The sequence below is a fragment of the Chelonoidis abingdonii genome, chromosome 20 (assembly GCF_003597395.2).
Source record: "Chelonoidis abingdonii isolate Lonesome George chromosome 20, CheloAbing_2.0, whole genome shotgun sequence".
In the NCBI taxonomy this organism is placed as follows: domain Eukaryota; kingdom Metazoa; phylum Chordata; order Testudines; family Testudinidae; genus Chelonoidis; species Chelonoidis abingdonii.
In genome coordinates, this window is record NC_133788.1 from 19574621 (window position 1) to 19592526 (window position 17906).

Sequence of the window (17906 nt, forward strand, 5' to 3'; positions counted from 1 at the left end):
GGTACAATATGACTGCTATCCCTTGTCATCATCAGCCCATGAGTGCTCCTGGCTGGCCTCGGTGAGGTCAGCTGGGGGCGCCTGGGTAAAAATGGGAATGACTTCCGGTCGTTCCCGCTAGATGGTACAGAACGGCTGGTAACTGTCCTCATCATAGCAACTGGAGGCTGAGCTCTATCAGCCCCCTCTTTCATGTCTAAAGAAAAGGTTCTGGACTATCGTAGCAGCAGGAGGCTGCACTTCTCTCCCCCACCCCCTTTAATGCCTGCCTGGGCTATCATAGCCGCTGGAGGATTCCTCCCCTTCATTTTATCTCACTAAAAAGTCAGTGTTTCTTATTCCTGCATTCTTTATTACTTCATCGCACAAATCTGCCATGTCCGCAGATCCAGCCAACAGTGGCTCCCACTGGCTGTGGTTTGCCGCTCCAGGCCTACGGGGGCCCCAGAAAGTGGTGTGGGCCAAGGAACATGCTGGCCGCCCTTCCTGCAGCCCCCATTGCCCTGGAGGGGTGACCCGCCACCAGTGGGAGCGGCTATCGGCTGAACCTGCAGACGCAGCAGGTAAACAAACCGGCCTGGCCGACCAGGGGCTTTCCCTGAACAAGTGGCGGCCCTAGTTTGAGAACCACTGGTTTAGAAGACTTTACTGCATCTGGTTTCCCTTGTAACAGACAAAGCCTTGTCTTGAGTCTAGAATGCAAATTTTCACTGAAATCCTCTGTGGTTACATTAGTACTTTGCTCTTCTAAAACACCTTCTGTGCCTGTAAGGGAGAGATGTATTATCCTCATAGGGAAACCGAGGCACAGAGTGGTGAAGTGACTTGCCCAAGGTCATAGACTGAGACCGCAGCAAAGCTAGGATTAGAACCTAGGTCTGCTGACATGCCTGCCCATGTGCTAATCACCATGCTATGCTGCCTCAATTATTAACGTCATCCACTTCCCTTACATGAATCTACAGACGGCCTGGTTCTTCTTTGCCCTGCAGTGGTCACTTACACCAGTGCAAAGACTAGTTAGTGTAAGACACTATCTTTCTGATCTGGTAGCATTTTATACTCATTTTATACAGGTGTCCCTAAGTAGACAAGGTGCAGGGCGATGGAAAAGTCAGCTCAATAGTCACCATGCCCTACACTCACCCCAAAGTCCCATCCTGTGACCAAAATCCCTTGCAAATAATTATGAAAACTTTGTTTTAAATATTATCTTTTTCATGTTTCCTCACATATAATACTTGTCAAGAACACAGTGAAATAACATTAAATTTGCAGATTTACCACAGTGAATATAACAGGATGGACTCTATTGTGTCTTGTGCTGGGGCTGCTTGACTTCTTTGAACTCAAGAATAGTTTCCCTCCTATAATCTTCAGGCTCTATGCACAATGCTGTAAAGTGAGGAGTGCAAGTACCTTGAAAAGGGGGAGGGGGAATGTTTATTTTCCTAAGGGCATTTAAAAAGAAACTTGGAAAGTTTCTGTTGTCTGCCTGTCTTTTGGTTTTGGAAAACTCAGGACCCAATCCTCCTAAGTGGAAGATGGTTTGTTGAAGGCCTTTTCCTTATTGGTCACCTCATGTGCGTAAGGACTATACGTGAGAATAAGAATCTGTAGAATCAGGCTTCTCCATACACACCCTAAATTTGACTTCACAGTGCAGCTCAGGCAGTTGATCAGGGATTAGAGGGTCAACTAAGTGTTAACAATTTTGCTTTTGTTTATGCATTATTTCCTTTTAAGGAACATTTAACTTCTCTCTTCTACAGGACAGTGCTAACACACAGGAGGAAAGCAAATAAACAGAACACTGTGTTAAGCAATTAGGCCCTTATGGTGCAATCTAAAAATATAGCCCTGAATGCTAACTCATAATGGGCAGTAAAATAACTTAGAGGCCAGGGCTGTTGAAACTACTGAATGCTGGGTAGTTATAGCAGATGCTAGGGCCACACGTGCATTGTAATTGCCTTGCCAAGCTGGAGATCATCTTAGCCCCAGTACCACCACCCATGGCCTCACTGTGGAGTCACAGGGAGATGACATTAAAACAGTACAACTCCTGTGGGTGACTTTTATCATCCTCATAGCTATTCCTCCACATATAGGCTGAAGGGATGACTAGTCTTGACCCCTCCAGAGCCCACAGCTATAGTCAAAAGACGTTACTATGATGTTAAGGCCCATTTACTAATCCTTCGAGTCATCTGGGCAGGTAGGAATCCCTTTCAGTCATATCCCCCAGGGTTGCCAGATTCCATTTGCTGCCCTAACATTGGTCCAAATCTCCATCATAAATCTGTTAATCAGATTTCACATGATTAGCTCAAATACATTTTCAGCCTCTGATTCAAAATAGCTTTTCTTGCTAGAAGACAAGTAATATATTAACATAAACGCTTTAATTCTCTACCAGCCAATATCTTAGGCCAGGTCTACACGAAGCGCGAAAATCGATTTTAGATACGCAATTTCAGCTACGAGAATAGCGTAGCTGAAATCGATTATCTAAAATCGATGTACTCACCCGTCTTCACCGCGCGGGATCGATGTGCGCGGCTCGCCATGTCGATTCCGGAACTCCGTTGGTTTTGGTGGAGTTCCGGAATCGATGTAAGCGCGCTCAGGGATCGATATATCGCATCTAGATGAGACGCAATATATCGATCCCCGAGCAATCGATTGTAACGCGCCGATACGGCGCGTCGTATAGACGTGGCCTTATAGCAAGTGTGTTTCTAAAGAATTTAACCTGATCTAGTTCCTGGATTTATTTTAAATTAAGAAAGCAGGATGTGGAACACTTGCAGTAATTGGCCAAAAGTGAAAATTAATGTCAACTGATTGCACATATAGTAAGTTCTTAGGGGCATCTTTCCCAGAGGGAGGGGAAGGGATTCTGAGGGCCTGATATCTATGATTAATAGATAGGTCCAAACTAAAGCTCTGGGATCAGAACCATCCCTCATCTTTGGGGAAATTCAGATCCAAACTTCTCAACAAGATCTGACCAAAACCTTGCAACTGAACATTCCTGACTTGGAGGAAATTGGGATGTAGGGTCATACTTTACAACTGGGTTTCAACTCAAGAAATGAGATTAGAGATGTGTGTGCTGCATAGACACAGAGCAAATAACCGCCCGGAAAGCATTTTATGGGCCCAGTCCTGTCAGGCACTAAAGAGGGATTTTCAAATGTGCTTAAGTGAGTTAGGAACCTTTTTCAATGGGAGTTTAAGTTTATAACACATCAACAAGAGCAACAACACGCATAATTAGTGGAACCAGTGAGCCACCCATCCTTCGGTACCTAGGCACAATGGACCATTCCAGCAGCGATTAAGGGACATCCCATTAGATCTAGGTATTGGTATAGAAGAGAAGCTGTTAATTTAGGTACATTACAAAAAATGATCACTGAGCCAATTCAAAGGCAGCCATTCAGTAATGGTACAGTGAACAGCTGTTTCTCCTCTATCCATCAGGCAAAAGGATTCAGTCTGTATTAATCATTTGTTATAAACATAATTAGATCAACAGAACAGGATGGTATTACAGGATCACTGGGCTTGATTCTCCTCTCACTTATTCCAGTGAGGAGGAGGACTAATGCCAACTAAGACAGTGGTGTAAAATCACCGTAACTGAAATGAGAAGCTGGCTCCTTAATGTCTCGAGCTTTGCTTCGTTGTTCATCTATCAGCAGGAGATTGTTACTGTGTGATACGATCCTGTAAGTGAAATGAAAGGTTAACTATTAGCTCACACACAGTTCATAAGTGTAACACAGGAAATAGGGCTGGATCAAAATAGGGAAACACTGTTTCTGAAGAGCAGCAGCCTATAAAATTAACATGGAAGCGGCCTGAGAAAACTAGAAGATCATTAGGCCACATCCTCAAGCCTGAGAATCTGAGTTAGTCATTCTGACTTAACACAAATAAACTGTGAAACTGACAAGTACACACTGTGTAGGAGGCTTGGACAGTGGGATCCCATTCCTCCTTTGTCACACAGGGGGATTCATTACATGTGTAACCATCATTAGTATCAGTGTACATTACTGAGATGGAACTCCAGTACATCAGTGAGAGAACAGAGCACAGCCTACAAGGATACTACATGGAGAGGCTGTACTAGGGATGCTGGAATAATTTGTACAGTGGGGTGCTGAGAGTCATTGAACCAAACTGTAAAGCCTGCATATGAAGGAAACCACTTCAAGCCAGGGGGTTTGGCAGCACCTCCAGCAACCCTAGTTCCAGCACCATGGCTGTACAGCGGGATCCTTGGAGTCTTCAGCCAACTCTTATTAGTTAAGCACTGAAAGAAAGGCCAAAAAGGGAAAGTCAGGTTCATAGGGTGTTTTAGTCATGAGTGTAAGTGCTGTGTGTGAGGCAGTTATGGTGAAATCAGTAACTATATCATTGTTGGCTCAGTAATAGTTCTGGAGCCTTCTGCAGTGGTAATTCTATCAACAACAGAGACGTTACACTGAAGACAGAACTAGCTTATCTGACTACCAAAGTCCATGCCCATTAGTCTTCCCAACACCACGCAGAAACTCGCAATCATACATTTTTAAAAGGTCAAATACATTTTCCTGCAAGGCGATGCACATAAAAGATCGAACATGATTCAAATTGCCTCATTTCACCCATCCCATCCGTGGCAGCTACATGGATTTCTTAATTCAAATACATTGTGCGCTGTACTGGAAGAGCAAACGCACACCAAGAAAATTCAAAAAAGTTACCATCAAGAATCTAGACACATTCTCACTCTGATTATATGACATGATGATACCATCAAAATGTAGTTTTTGTAATCCTACTACAAGAGGTACAGAGCATCCAGTCCCGGAGGTGCTTAATAATAACCACTTCTAAAACTTCACACGTTTACCTCCCGTGTTTTCCTTTGTGCCAGTTTTGTACCAAATTTGGGGGCATCACAACGTTTCTGTGCTATTAAATAAGTGTACTTTGTGTGAATATTCATTTGATCCACAGCCCAGCGAAGTCAACGAAAGGACTTGTATTGAGTTCAGTGGGTCTGGACCAGGAACTTCTTGCTCTGTTTATCAGTGTTAATCACGGTCGTTCAATAGCAATAAAGCCACTGGAAGAGCGCAGGGTCATTGGAGAAATGTCTCCAAGTCAGCAGTGCTGGTCTCTGCCTCACATGTGTCTGTCAGTGGGAGGCCATCATGCTAGGACAGCACTCTGCTGACGCTGTGCTCTAATCATCGCTGAAGATAATATAAATCTCAGTATAATGGTAAATTGACCCCAGTGCTACTTGAGCCTAGCATACCCAGACCTAAGAGGCCTCGTTCACTCCCCCCTTTCAGGCATCTTTCACGCTGCAATAACTAAACAAAAAGGAGGCTCTGATTCACAGTTAATTAGCGGAGCCTTGTCTATTGGTGACAGATGCTGGTTCTATCACTCCAAGTGCTCCTTCTTTAGATGCATTAGGGTTAAGCAGACACTATGCAAACTTGTTACTTGAGCCAGACTGCATGGATATACTTTCACTGGGCCATCTACTTGATTGCTGATGTGTAGAATGAAAAATGTAATAAATGTCTCCACTCCTGTATCCTTGCCAAAGACTAATAGAGGAACAAGCAGTGGACTCAATCAATCCTGAAGGCTTGCAACATTTGTGGGAAAGTGTGTGTGTGTGTGTGTATATATACACATGTGCCTGCGTGAACACACACACACAGAGAAAATAACTAGGTTGAGATTGAGAGTAACTATCAGTAATTTAAGGGTGAAACACATTACAAGGATATTCCATTATTCCAAAGCCAAACATTTTAAACCCAAGAAATTCAGAGTTGAGATTACATTTAAAAGAAATCCAAACACGTTAAGGTATGGAAATGTATCCAAAAAAATAACGACAGCCTAATTTCATCAAATGTAACCTAAGCACAAGATTTTATGCACAATGAGTTTTAACTATAGTACACGGGAAGTTTGAAGAATGTGCCTCATTTTGTTATTAAGATAACTCTAGATAAAGAGAAAGGACTGACATAGATGTTCAATTTCTTAAAGGATCCAGTTTATAATTAATTTTAAGTGAAACTAATTAACCGATTTTCAGAAAATAATTCTGTGCCCACAGACTAAGTACTGTAAATTTGGAGATGATATGGTGCATTTTTTAGTAAAACAAACAAACAAACAAAAAAAACCCACAACAAAAGAGGCTGAATCCCTTCAGTTAAAAACAGAACTCAAACTTAACTATGGAGTCTCAACAGGTGACTCCACAGTACACACACATACACACACAAACACACACACACACACACACAATGGCCCCCATTCTCTAGAACCATAAATGCAGTGCAGCTGGTGTGTCCCCATATATTGAGGGCTGGTGGATTTGATGTCATGATGATCCACTGAGGGAAAAAAATTGTAGGTCCTTGTGACGCGGCGCGGCCGCGGTTTCTCCCACAGTGGGGCTGTGGGATATCCCACCACCTTGCTGTTAGTAGCCTTAAGCCCGGACCCTGGTCAGGGCGGGGCAACAACTAACATGAATCACTACGCTCGGGCCCTTAGGCAGGGCTGAGCAGCAAGCACAGCAAGTCAATAGGCTCAGGCCCTTAGGCAGGGCTTAGCAGTAGCAGTTCTAGGCCCGGCCCTTAGGTCAGGGCAAGGCAGCAAACACTGAGTCCAAATGCTCAGGCCCTCAGGCAGGGCTGAGCAGCAGTAGTAGGTTTCAGCCTCCTCAGGCCAGGGAAAGGGGGAGTCTGCCACCCGGGGATGCAGGCCCGCCCACTCCACTGCGTCCCGGCCCGGGGCCCTGGCAGCGGCGGGGAGTTGCTGCTATCAGTGGGGACCCAAGCCGCAACACACTGACATTGGTTCTGGCAGCGTTGCAGCCAGACTGGGGTCGGCTACCCCCGGGCCACTTCCACTCTCCCCCTCATTGAGTACCTGAGTCGTCGTGGTGTCAGCAGAGGGGTCAACCACCATTGGCTCCTCGGGGTAAGTGTTCACGGGTGGGCTTAGCGGGTCTTCGGAGTAGCTGGCGAAAGGTAGGCTCGCCTCCTCCTCGGGGTAGCTGGTGCAGGGCAGGCTCTGCTCTTCCTCCGGGTAGCTGGAGTGGGTGGTCCCAGCCAGTCCTCCTCGGGGTAGCTGGCGAAAGGTAGGCTTGCCTCCTCCTTGGGGTAGCTGGCGAAAGGTAGGCTCGCCTCCTCCTCGGGGTAGCTGGCGTGGGGAAGGCTCAGCTGGCTGAGCATGAGCGTCGGTGAGCAGGGGCCGCAGACCTCTGGCCGCTGCGGGGGCTGGGCCCCCACTGAGTTCTGTGGGTCAGATTTTGTACTTCCGGGTCTGCGCTGTGACCTCTGAGGGGCAGGTGCAGGCCCCGGTGGCCCTGCCCACAGTGGGGTTGGGAAAGGTTTGTCCCGCAGCGGGGCTGTGGGATATCCCATGCCTCGCTACAGTCCTACATAAACAATAGCTACTGTTCATGTTTTAAAAATCACCAAAGTAACTGTGTACGAAAACCCTCAAAGAACTATGGCCCAGAGCCACAAAGGTATGTTCTCAATCAGATAAAAAGAGTTGCAGTTTTGGCCCTAAACTACTTGAGAGTGGACCTCTATAATTTCAGATAAAAATAGCAAGATATCTCATCTCTGTATATATTACTGGCCACCAATAAATATAAATAAAAGTTAAGAAGAAGACATCCCTGCTGTTTATTTCACAGATCGTGGGCACTGAGCCAGAATGTTATGGATGTTCGTTTCTGCAGTGCTTAAAATATGAGATTTTTTTCTTAATAGCCCCATTATATAACATTATCCATGTCCCCAATACATTAGAAAGAGAATCATTTGAAGTAACACAATATAAAAGTCATCTGTAGCACAGGAACAGTCACCAATACAAGAGAAAATTAATTGGCCATGCAATCTGGGGATCTGGGAATCAAAGCTTTTTACTGACTCTGCAGCCATCAAAACAGCAGCAAGTACAACTTAAATCTCTCCTCTGCTGGAGCTGCTAACCGCTTGTTCTCACGCACCTCCCACATGGAAAGCTTTTCCAACCCCTATAGGGGAAGCGGGTCAGGAGTTTTTGGAAGCCAAGGGAAGTGAAGCACCTTAGCAAGTGGAGACAACGAAGAGTAAGGTGAATCCAGACAATTTTTCACCAGATTGCATGCTGAAGAATATTACTCCCTCCACTGCTGAAGTCACTGGCCTGTGTTATGCTGGAGGTCAGATCAGATGGTCTCTTCTGGCCTATGAACATTGAAAAGAATGACAATCCTGACTCTTTGGTTTCTAGGTCAATGATTTCAACCAGGGCCGTCCCTAGACATTCTGGTCCCCTATGCAGCCCCCCCCAAGGCAACTGCAGAGCGGGCCTGGCCCCGCACTCACGGGGTACCGGGAAGTGAAGTGACCCAGACCCAGCCCACTCTGCTCCCCTGGCGCCCAGCCTTGGGACTTGGGGGGTAGGGGGAAATCGCCCCCCAGGATTCACCAGCAGTGTGGCTGGGAGCCTGCAGAGCGGGCTGGGGCCCGGTCACTCCACTTCCCATCGCCTGGTGAGCGCAAGGCACGCCTGACCTCTGCTGCAGTCCTCAGGGGAAGGGAGGGAGTGAGGGCGGGGCTGGGGCAGAGCAGGGGAGGGAAAGAAGGCTTATCAAAGGGGGATTTGGGGAAGGGGTGGCGTGGGGGCAGGGAAGGGGCAGCTTTCCTGGCAAGCTTAGCTGGCCGGGGGATTGGGTTGGCCACTGAAGCAGCACACAGCTGTGTAGGGCACCAGGAAAGTTGGGGGCACCAAATTTCCTGGTGCCCTATGCAGCTGCGTAGTTTGCGTATGGGTAAGGATGGCCCTGATTTCAACATCCCAGCTTCTCAAAACAAAATCCTAAACTCCAGTGAAGTAAAACACAAAAGTGGCAAACCCATGCACCCTACAACTGAGAGAGAGAAAGAGAGAGAGAGAGAGATTTCTGTCACTCATTTGCACAGCATGACAGTGCCATTTACTAGCATATGTTAACATACTGTCTAGATAGGAATTCACAGCTTGAAAAGCCTAACCATCGGGGCTTAAAAATGCACAATCCAAACTGAAATTACATGTTCATAAGTTATGGAGGAGGAATATTGGCTTCCAGATCAGATCAACTTACTAATATTTGCATAAATAAGACTATTGTACATATACAGAAAATGAGGCACAAGATCAGATTCTGACATCAAGGTCACCAGTGTAAATTCAAGAGTACCTCAATGAGATTTACACTGGAGTCCCCAAGATGAGAATCTGGTTCATAGTTCCTACCTGAAGGAGCATATAATCTAGATGAATATCTTTTATGGATAGAAGGGACTATTGGGAGTGTCTAGTCTGACTTCCTGAATAACACAGGCCAGAGACTTTTACTCAATATCTTGTGGATGAACTAAAGCACACCTCTTAGTAAGACGTGCAATCTCAATGTAAATATGTCAAGTGATGGAGAATCCACCGCATCCCTTGGTAAATTGTTCCAGTAGTTGATTACCTTTTCTGATAAAGATTTATGCCTTCTAGGATCCAAATCGTGCATCAGGATCTCCTAGTATGCACTCCTGGGCCTGTGCTGAGTTACATAGACTTCAGTATCAAAGCTTAGCTATGTTAGGGCCATTATTAGGAAGGCAGCAGGTCCTCCATAGATTCTCTTAAAGAGTGAAGCGAAGATGTTATTTGAGCAGCAGTATCATTCTGGAAAAGGCTCCTTCCAAAGGTAAAACAACATTAAAAAGTTGCCTTGAGAATTACTAGTCTAGTACATACAAAGAATATCTGGCACCATTGTTTCGATGAAGGCTTCAGAGGAAGGCAATTGTGGGGGGAAAAAAACAAAAAACAATACCCATCTGATGAGCACTATCAATGCTTCCCCTGGAAAGTCAATAATTTCTATAGTCTTCAGCAGCCAGAGGCCTTAGTAATTCTCATCTGGACCTGTGTTCCCAGCAGTTATATAGCACTATGACTTTCCCATCAGTGATTATTTGGTGTATACTAATAAGTTGAATAGTCATGCATAAAAGCACCTTATCCTTCAATTAAAATGTACATTTACTTAATGCAGTGTTCAATACCTTGCCTTCCAAGCATGAATTCTAATTACATTCATTCTGTACATCAGGAATAAAAGCACCTTCAGCTGGGCCGTGGTATTATTCTTTCTGTGTAATGACTCTCCTTCTCCAGTACTAGATACTGGGCATTACAAACCAGCTGGTATCTTCCAGCTAATGATTTCAAAGTGCTTCCATCCAAAGGCTCCATGCATGCTTCACACATCAAGGAATTAACCTTCACAAAGACCCTTTGTGGTGAGGCAGCATCACTATCCCCATTTTAAGAGACAGGGAAAACTGAGAGGTGAAGTAACTTGCTCCAGATCCCACAGTAAATCTGTAGCAGAGGGTAGACTAGAACTTGGATCTTCTAATAACAAGTTGTATACTTCAGTGTCTAGACCATGCTCTCACTGGTGGGGTACACTTTGCCTTCTACTTAAAGCCTCATAAAACCAGCACAATTATGGGAAAATCTCCTTTCACATGGATAAGAAAACATCCATTTGAGTTTAACAAGCAAACACAGAGTCATATAAAAGAGCACTCCTATACTTTGTTATTTCTGTAACGTGGCCAAGATTTCTAACAAATTCCTTAGAAAAGGCTGCACACATTTTCCACTAGAAAAAAAAGTTAGGCCACTGAAGTTTTAATTTTATTTTGTCAAGCATTTTACTTCCCACAATCAGCAATTCCTTTACAGGGAGAATAAAGCATCCATTAAAAAATAGGCTGCTGCAGTCAGAACATAATAGCTTATTTCAGTGATGTCTAATCATAAATAATAGGGTAGATTGGAAAGAAGTGTTGATGGAAAGTTTTCCAATGGAAAATTGGATTTTAGAATAAATGAAAGTTTTCACAGCTAGGGAAACTCAGACAGAAAAAGATTAAGCAACTTCCTCAATGACTGAATGACTCCCAGTGGGAGAGTTGACAATGGAATCCAAACTCCCACCTCCTGTTCTCCAAGCATTAGACCACGCTTTTTCCCCATACAGAGTCAACAAGCAACATTAACCGAAAGTTGGGGTGGAGGGGACGAGAAGATACGGCTATAAACATCAGTCAAATATTTGCATCTATCATGCAGTTTCCCACCTATCCTTAAATTGTGTCCCTTTCATGTTGCATTTTCAAAGCATTCTCCCATGGTCACAAAATCCTTAGGTGCCAGCCACCCTCCACCAAATGAAAGAGATGGCTGAAATGTGGGGGAGGTTGCTGGCAGACTGCCAGGGTCCAAACACTACCTTTCACTGAGAAACTACTACACACAGTTCCCCGCTTTGGGGGCATGTGTGGGGAAAGCGATGTTGACGTGATGTTTAAAAGAGAGCTATGAGCCAATCAGTGTATGTAAACAGTCCCCATCTCACACAGCTCCAATTCACTGACTGTAAGAGACATGGGGAGACGTCTCTTCACGAAAGTCTCTTTTTGTAAATACTGAATGTTTAATTAATGTGCCTAACCCGAGCGAGCCAGCTGCCTTAAGTGTTGCATTCATCTGCCTACCCTGATGGCTAGACAGTTAAACACAGAGTTTCCTTGGTGTGCGTTTAGCACATGAGCAGACTAGTTCTTGCTGCAGGAGTTGGGAGCAGTTGGTTGGCCTCCGACTGGGGACTGCAGCTCACAGCATTTTAGAGCTGGGACTCAGCAGAGTAAAGATGAGTTCTACTTGTTTTACCCTGCCAAGTACAAAGCCATTCCCCTTTTCATTGCCTTCTCCTACTTTTGCCATTAACCTTTCAAGTGTTATTTTATGCATCAATAACCCAGAGAGCTGGTCAGAGGGGACAAGCCACAAATATCCTCCAGGTCTCTTCCATCATCTCGCCTCCTCCCGACAAACAGCATCTGCTCAGCAGAAAGTGTCAGGAATCATTTCCATCTGTTTCCCTCCCTCCCCATCCCCAAAGTTCCATCCCTCCTTCTCAAGGCTGATCAGCTGTCTCCTTCCCCAAGGAGAGCCCACAATTCTACCAGATTCCTGCTGCATCCCGCTTGGCTCGCTAGGATTCCCCATGGTTTCAATTCACTTGGGGAGGGGTCGTACAATTTTTTTCCCCTCCCCTAACCTTTTGGGGCTTAGTTTTGTGATAAAACCCACAGGAGTCTGAGCAAAACACTTCTGTGGATGTATTTATCCTCTCCCTTTCTGGAAGCATGCGCATGGTACAACACAGTCTCATGGCTAGGGCCACTGAACTGGCAATCAGGAGATCTGGAGTCTATTCCACTAACTGGGGAGGTGGATCTTGGGGAAGTCACTTCATCTCTCACCTTTTGCCTATCTTGTCTACTTAGATCATAAGCTCTTTGTGCAAGGACTGTGTCTTACAGTATATACAGTTCAGAGCACAATGGGGCCCTGAGTGATGGCCAGGTGCTACTGTAATACAAATAAACCTCTGAAGCTTGATCTTGCCTTGTGTAAAATCCCTGTGCAAGCTTTTCCAACATTCTGGCCACAATCTTGGGATGGTAACAAAGCTGAGGGATGTTTGGTCGGGTTTTGGGTTTCAAATTCTTTCCAGCCTCTGCTGCAGCCACATGCCGCATGTACTCACAGGACAGGCCCAGCTTCCCCTGAGGGCATCTGTCCCGACCAGCTAAATCATCTCTAGGGTGTGGCCATGAGGGATGGTTTTAAATCTAGTATGTAAAATTAGGGATGGGCCAGAACTGCTGAGTTTGGATACACATCCATGAGACCAGCCAAGAAGCGTAGAGCCATATGGGAATGTCACAGAAGTCCCGGGTGGGGACAGGATGCAACTGAGTCTGGAGCTTTGCTCTGGGAAATACATGAGTGGCTTGAACAGTGCCAGGCTGGGTGAGCATGGAAACTGTATGATGACAGGAGAACTATTTCCATGTGACCAGAACAGGTGCAGGAAACTGCCTGGTGACCGGGTCAGCCCTGTGTCAGCCCTCAGCCTTGTGAAAGGAGACTCCTTCACTGGGGTCTAGTTTTACGGTCTGTGAGGAAGGATTTTCTTAGGCACCTCAATGAGATATTTACAGCCACGCCTTTTTTTTAAATCTCCTTTATTAAAAGCCATCCCACTCCTGAGTCCCTCTCCTGTCACCAGCATTTGCCAAGGGGGCCAAGGTACCCTGATCAGTAAAGATGCCATCAAAGCTGCCCACTGACCTAGTGGACGTGGGAATTATCCCCCATGAGCTGCATGGCAAGCTGCCTTGTAAATTACATACCCTTTGTGCCCAAGCCTCTTTCTATAGGATGTTTATCTAGCTATGCCAGTCAGCTGTGGGAAGAACAGCCCTGCCTGCTATTTATACCTTGAGCTGAAAGTTGGGTAAAAATAGCTCTGGCATTTTTTCAGTCTTAAAATTCCATTGTAAACCTTTTTGTAAGAAAATCTCCCATCTCTGCCTACACATATTCTTCATTCCCTGGGGAGGAGATGAGAAACATGAGTGGAGGTGAACTGAGACAGCCAAATTCCCATAGCCACAAAACCAGCGTCTGGCCCACCCCAAGCCCTCCGTGCTCTCTGTATGACCTGATTAAAAGTCCAGTGAGAGTTAATGAACTCTGACAAAGGGGACAGATGTCAGCTTGCTGCATGGCTCAGAAATCTTCTCCTAAGTTAATGCTATTACATTCTTTGTATTCCAAGATAGTAAAAAAAAAAAAAAAAAAAAGTGATTAAAGGGAAGGGGCAGTAAGATCAATTGCAAATAGACTCTCTCACCCCAATTGCTGCTCTCCAAATGGGCCTTTCACAAAGCAGATTTATTTCTCTGCCTTAAGATATCTGGACCTCTGCAGCTACTCCCCTGCCCTCTGAGCCTTTACAAGCCAATTCTATTTGTGAAATGGTCCAGCTGAAGGCTGAACCCCAAACCACATAGATATCCCACCCAACCACTCACAGATATCCAGCCCCACAGTGACTGTTGAAGGAGAAAAGAAGAAATCCCACCTGCTTTGTTAACAAACACTATAGAACACAGGACTATAGAAACTGGGCAGGAGCTGTTGTCTAGTGGTGTGAACAGAGAGTTGAGAGCCAAGCTTCTTGGAATCTGTTTCTAGCTCTGCTACCAGTTGGTGACACACTGGGTAAATTACAACTGCCCTGTGCCTCAGCTTACTCATCTGTAAAATGCGAACAAAACCAATGCCTACTTCGGGGGTGGGGTAGGTTGTCCTGAATGTTTAGAAAACACTTTGAGATCATGGATGGAAAGAGCTAGAGGATGACATAGGATTATGATTATTAATAACTGAGAAACAGTGTTGGAGAGGGAAGAATCAAACTCCTGAAGTCTCAAAACCAGAGACAGGATCAAAGAGTCAGATGTGACTATCTCCCAGCTCCAGGAAAGGTCCGATCTGGGTCTCAGCATAGCAGCTTGGATCCCTCTCGATTTTAAACACACAGTCAGTGTAAAAGACGGACATGCCAGCCTTAGGGCAAGAGCCAGTCCTCACTAGCAGCCTGTGGTTGATGAGCTTGTTCCCAAGTTAGGATTAAAAGGCCACAGACTCTGCTATATTTATTGCCTGGGATTGACATTTTTTTTAAAAATTGTCATTAGTGGTGAGAGAGAAGAGCTGCCTTGCTCCTGAGCCCTGTTCCTCTCCGTTACCAGCCCCTTGGTGACTGATAAAAGGTTCCCTCATTCCAAAGGCACCAGAGGAAGGGATTTCTGTTGAGCATCCTCATCGCCATACAGGTATTACAGCAAGGCTATCAAGAAACCAACCCAATTATTCCCTCATCCAAGGAGGAAAAAAAATGAACGTAGAAGCTTCTTCCCCCAACCTCAGTCTCCATCCCCTTAGCCCCCGTTCCTGGACTGTAGGCCAACTTGGCAAGGGCTGCAGCCTCTCACCAAAGCCCGATCTGTCTCTGTCTGAGTCAGCTTATCTGCACTTCACTATTAATAGACTGCTTCAGCCTGCTGCACTCCCAGTATAATTGCAGTTTAATAATATATCTAATGTGAGAGAGGGAGATAACCTCACTGTACTGCAAATACAGTACAATATTCCCTGCAGCTTGCAGCACGTCTGTCTCCTGGCTCTCCCACCCTGAAGAACTGGGAGAAGATGGGGAGACTGGTGTAGGTTTCAAGGAGCCCTTGTTCTTAAGCTCCAGGCCTTTGGAGCTTCAGACAGGTAACATAAAAGGCATCACAAGCAAAAGGGCTCACTTTTAATTTAGCGTCAACTGTATCTCAAGGCCATTTCTTGGTTCCAGGGCTTTTCCACTCTCACTTAAATGGAATCAAAAGGCTGACACGGGATTTTGGGTTCTCCTGCCTCCTCTCTGCGACTAACTCGCAAGCTGCATCTTTAGGGACCTCTCCTGCTTTTCTGCACACCTCTAGGCTGCAATGAGAATTGGATCCAGACGCCAGATTGCCAGTTTCATTGCACATGAGAGCAAATAGTGAGCCGCTCATGCTCTCACTACAGGAGAATGGAAAGGACTGAAGAAAGCATGTCTAGGCTTTGCCTAGCCAGGGACTGCACTGGCAACTCCCCCATAGCCAAGGTACAGCATTTACTTTGCAGACAACAGCTGCTCCTATCTTGAACACAGAGATGCCTCTCTGTCTTGGGGTTCTGTACCACCACCCATCCCTGTCGTAACCCAGCACCCTCCCAGCATCTGAGCAGCCTATTCTTCACTGGCCATATTAAAGACAAGCATAGCCATCCTGAGAACTCCATGGACCATGAGATTAGCCTCCCTGGGGTCGGATTTTAGGACATTCTAGAAGCTCACTGCTACATTTCCACTGTGAACATCTGCACCATTGGCCAGTATCTAAGTCTTCGGGAAAAGTCAGAGCAACGAGCAACACAATCTGCCGCAGTTACTGGAAGTTAGCAGAGCCCACATTCTTTGCCATCAAATGTTTTGCCTGCACAGCCATAATAATTAGCACTTCCTTGGCAGCCTTCACTGGAAGATCTCAGTGTGCTCTGCAAACAGAAATGAGTTAAACACCAATCTTCTGGGAAATCAGTATCATAGGGGGAAACTAAGGCAGAGACTTTAACTTACATTCCTGTGGTCAGATATTATGTTTAGAGATGAGCTGGGAACAGAACCCAGGTCTCCTGATGCCCAGTCTTCTGTTTAGGCTATCATTCCTTTCCAAAGCAGTGGGGGGAGAGGGAAGAGAACAAGACTAGCTGTGTGCTAGCTACGCTGGAATCTGGTCTTCCTCTCAGGCTGTCAGAGGCACAAGACAGCAACAGCCAGCTAGGCTCCCCCACCTCAGCCCCCACCCCGAGATTAGTTCTGTGCAAAACACTCTGGCCAAGATTTTCCACAAGTTATTTTGGGTGCCTATGATAGGGCAGTTCCTTCCTGGGGCACCCTCCTGCAGCTGAGCAGTGCACCTGCCTCATTTCCCCCTTTCTTGATTGAGTCCCCAGAAATTCCAAGAGTAAATAGCCTTTTGACAGGTTAATTTATTACAAAAAGTCCCACAATTATAAATCAGATTCCCCCTGCACAATCCAAACTGTACATTCTCTCTTTCAAGTCCCAATAGTCGATCAACACACCAAGTAGAGTCCAGCATCTCTCGCTGTGCACCAGCTGCCTGGAAGGCTCCAGCATCTCACCATGCCTCAGTATAGGCTCTGGCATCTCTCACCCTATTCTATCCTAGCTCCTCTAGTTGGGGTGATTCTGCACCCTGTTTCCTTCCCAGGTATAGCTCCACTCTTGCCTGAAGCCATCAGCGGGCTCCTCCCGACTCCCCATCATTTAACCCTGCTGCATTTCCCGAGCCACTGGCCACGGCTGCAGCTGAGCAGCTGTGGGGGGTTCCCCCACCCACCCAGTTGGGGGCTGGACAGCTGCGAGGGCAGAGCTGGCTAGGAGTTCCAGCCCCAGGGCAGAAAATGTCACAGAGGTCAATGGAAATCATGGATTCCATGACCTCTGTGAGATAATTGTAGCATCATAGGCACCCAGTTTCTAATCTGCCCGGGGGAGGGGGCAGCCAGCTCCACCCAGGCCCCACCCCAACTCCACCCCTTCCCCGAGCGCCTCACCCCCCCGCCCTGCTTCTTCCTACCCCTGCCCCTCCCCCTAGCGTGCTGCACCCTCGCTTCTCCCCTATCCCCGCCCAGTGACTCCTGACACCACAGAACAGCTGATCTGCAGCCGGCAGTAGGCGCTCGGAAGGAGGGGAAGGTGCTGACTGGCAGGGCCACCAGCGGGCAGGAGGCACTAGAGGGAGGGAGAGGCATTGATAGGAAGGCTGCAGAGCATCCACCATTTTTTCCCCATGGGTTCTCCAGCCCCAGAGCACCCACGGAGTTGGCACCTATGACAATAATCCTTTGTCAGCCTTGTCTATTTAGATTGCAAGGGGCAATCTTGGGGGAGGGACTGGCTCTTTCTATATGTGTTTGCTATGAGACTGGGCCTAGCACAATCTCAGTTGGGGCCTCTGGGCGCTACCATTATATACATAAAATAAGAATAAATGGTGGGGTGGGGGGGAATCTCTGAAGAGGAGTGAATTGACATCCCTTCCCTCTGACCCCACAACTTAATAGACAGAGAATAACAACAGTGAGATTTGCAGAAACTAAGACCTCATGCCTTCATTTCAAGGATGACGCAAAGTTTGCAGTGGAGACACCATTGCTTTACACCACCCGGAAGAGGTTTAGAGGTATTTTGGAAGCACACATACACATTCTGATTTGATTTTACTGATGGCTTTTGGACATGCTAAAAGAAAAGGCTTTTATGATAG

General features: G+C 46.3%; 1 protein-coding gene across 6 annotated transcripts in view; it reads right to left on the reverse strand.

The window, feature by feature from the left end:
- The window catches only part of YPEL2 (yippee like 2), a 184902-nt gene that overhangs the window by 91902 nt on the left and 75094 nt on the right, over positions 1–17906 (reverse strand). For 4 of the 6 annotated variants that reach the window (XR_004374307.2, XR_004374304.2, XR_012657342.1 and 1 more), the window contains one exon: positions 7426–8285. The exons of 1 other annotated variant lie outside the window; for it this stretch is intronic. The gene's annotated coding sequence lies outside the window, so the exon portion shown is untranslated. Of the gene's footprint in view, positions 1–7425; positions 8286–17906 lie in introns of those variants that run through there. One more of the 6 variants, XR_012657341.1, reaches the window with a different exon arrangement.